We start from the raw sequence: 3230 nt of genomic DNA, 5'->3' as shown, positions 1-3230 counted from the left end.
TTCTGACATGACAACTGTGTGAATACATGGTGTCATTATACAATCTAGAAAACACAGAGGAAATGGTAATATGACTGAATGGAAGCAAGGGGAGGAAATAATGAATTAATTTATATACATGTTGAATTCAAGGATTCTTCAGGATGTACAAATGGAAATGTCCTTTAGGCAGTTATGTATCTAGAGCAAAAACAGAGATACTAAGTGGATATAGAGAGTTAATACAGGTATCTGGGAATAACATGCAGCGTGAGAAAAGAGAGACTAAAGGGGCACCTGAGTGACTCAATCAGTTAAGCATCTGACTCTAGATTTCGGCTCAGGTAAGTGTCTCCCTGGTCGTGGGATCAAGCCCTGCATCGGGCTCCATGTTCAGTGAGGAGTCTGCCTGAAGATTCTCTCTCCCTTTGCCCCTCCCCTAACTTGTGCACAGGCGCTCTCTCTCAAATCAATTAATCTTTAAAAAAGAAAGAAAAAGAAAAGAGAGACTAAGACAACATATATTTAACTGATGGCTGAAGAAAGAGAACTTGTCAAGTTGAGGGAAAAACAGGCAGAGGAGTAGGAGGAAAACCAGGAGGGTTTATTCCCACTGGAGAAGGGAAAGGGGGGAGGCTAGTTTCTAGGAATGTGAAATTGATTAGCAGTGTTAAATGTCACTGAAAGTTAAGTGAGTTTAAAAGTTGCTTGTTGAATTTAATGACATGTAGAAGATGGATAGTTTCTTCCAGAATAAATGAGTAAAATAGTATGAGGAAAGTAAATCTTACCTCATTGAAGTATGAGGAGTAGGTGAGTGTTTGAGATCATAAATGTAGCTTCTTTTTTCAAGATACTTGTCCATGAGGGATAACTGGAGGGGTAACATGGCTAGAGCTAACCTTGGAAGACTTTTTTCCCCCAAAGATGTAAGATGATGGAGAGAAAAGGAGAAGGATTGAAGATACAGAGGAGAACAGAAATAATCAAAGAATGCAATCCTGAGAGGGTAAGAGGGGACTAGACCCACAACAGAAGTAGAAGATTTGGATTTTGATAAAATAGGGACCTGTCTTCAAAGGAAAATAGAAAAGGCAAAATGATTAATTTAGATGCAGATAGATTTGCAGATTTTCTGCTGAGAAGCTGAGGTGGTTTCCGTCTAAGAGTTTCAGTCCCTCTTATTCCCTCAGGGAAGTAAGAGATGGTGTACTATGCCAAGAATACTTGTTTTTAGCTTTAACTAATTCTCTCTTAGGTTTCAGTAATTACTACATTTCGTCATTCACTCAACTATTGCATTATTTCTATTTCACAGGCCAGGTGTTGTGATAAGTTCAGAGGATATAGCTGAAAAGAAGACCTAGCAGTCCTTTCAGGTTGCATATTTTGGTGAGGTTAAATTGCAGCACAAAATTAGAAAAACATATAGACTATTCTAGTAGTGATAAAAGCTTGCCTTTATGGGAGGGGTATAACCTGGGTGGGATCAGGAAAGGAAAGAAGTAAGATTTGAGGAAGATATTGGTCAGAGATGAGTAGGTGACTATGAAGATATTATGGACTTAATGTTAGGGATTGTTTTCACCCATATTCTAGTCCTAACCCCAATAAACTCAGGATAGGACTATATTTGGAGATGGTGGCCTTTAAAGAGATAATTAAATTAAAATGAGGCATTAGGGTGGACCTTAATTCAATTAGCAATAATCGCGCCTCGGATAAACCTCATTGGCTACGATACTGCCACTGCGCAAAGCTTAGGGTGGACCTTAATTCAACATGACTAACATCCTTGTAGAAAGAAGAAGAGACTCCAGAGGTGTGCACACGGCATAAGGGAAGGGGTGAGGCCACAGCAAGAACGAAAGTCCATCTGCAAGACAGGAGAGAGACCTCAGGAAAAGTCAAATCTGCTGACAACTTTATCTTGGCCTTCTAACCTCTAGAACTAGGAGGAAATAAATTTCTGTTGTTTGCACCACCAGTGTGCAGTAGTGGGTTAGGGCAGCCTGAGCAAACTAATAGGAAGGGGGAAGCTGAAACTTCAGTGTCACCTGGAGATCTCATTAAAATGCAGATTTTGATTCGGTAGGTCTTCGGTGAAACCTGAAGTTCTGTATTTCTCACAAGATTGCAGGTGATGTCAAAGTTGCTGCTTTGAGTATCACTTTCAGTAGCAAGAGTCTAGAGCTGCATGTCCAATAAAGTAAGCACTAACTACATGCAGCTAATGAGCATCTTAATTATGACCAAGTTGGAATGCAGATATGCTGGAAGTGTAAATGCACTCTGCATTTCAGGGACTTTGTATATAAACAGCAAAATATTTCACTTGCAATTTCTTTATTATTGATTACACATTGAAAGGGTAACAATCTTGAATATGTTGCATTAAGTAAGTATATTATTTAAATTAATTTCACCTGTTTCTTCTTACATTCCTTTAATGAGCCTACTAGAAAAATTTTAATTACATAGGGGGCTCACATGGTATTTCTATTGGACAGTCTGATAACTGAAGAGAGAAACTTCATCTTTTTATTGCCTTTCTTATGGATCTTAGTTCTTCAGATTTTTCTAATGTGAGATAGATGTAATCTTGATTTTCTTTGGTTATGTGATACCTACCCATGATGGAATATTATTCAGCCTTAAAAAAGGAAATCCTACTATTTGCTACAATGTGAATGAGCCTGGAGGACATGAGGTCAAGTGAAATTCAGCAGAAGGACAAACAGCACATGATACCACCTATATGAGGAATCTGAAATAGTCAAATTTTTAGAAGCAGAGTGGAATGGTGCTTGCCAGGGGCTAGGGGAAGGGGGAAAGGGCAAAGTGTTAGTCAAAGGGCATACATTTCAGTTTTATAAGATGAATAAGACCCAGAGACCTACAGTACAGCATAGTGACTATGGTTAACAATACTAAATTGTATACGTAAAAATCTGCTAATAGGGTAGATCTTAAGTATTTTATCACAGAATGATGATGATGAGGAGGATGATGATGATAAAAGATGGCAGGAGGAAACTTTTGGAGGGATTGGATACATTTATGGCCTAGGTTGTGGTGATGGTTTCACCAGTCTATACATATCTCCTAACCCATTAAGTTGTATACATTAAATATGTACAACTTTTGTTTGTCAATTATACCCCAATAAAGTGGTTTAAAAAGATAAAAACTAAATAAAAACATACACATAATTTGGTCTGTGTTGGAAAGTAATGTACCTTTCTCCCTGT

The 3230-nt window shown here is 38.1% G+C and overlaps 1 pseudogene; it reads right to left on the bottom strand.

Annotated features, from left to right (window-relative positions):
• Positions 1–1625: 1625 nt before the first annotated feature.
• Positions 1626–1740, bottom strand: LOC122892732 (annotated as a pseudogene).
• Between the last annotated feature and the right edge of the window lie 1490 nt (positions 1741–3230).

The sequence above is a fragment of the Neovison vison genome, chromosome 12, assembly GCF_020171115.1.
Source record: "Neovison vison isolate M4711 chromosome 12, ASM_NN_V1, whole genome shotgun sequence".
NCBI classification, from domain to species: domain Eukaryota; kingdom Metazoa; phylum Chordata; class Mammalia; order Carnivora; family Mustelidae; genus Neogale; species Neogale vison.
Note: the sequence above shows the minus strand (reverse complement) of the source record. Positions and strands in the feature narration are given on the sequence as shown.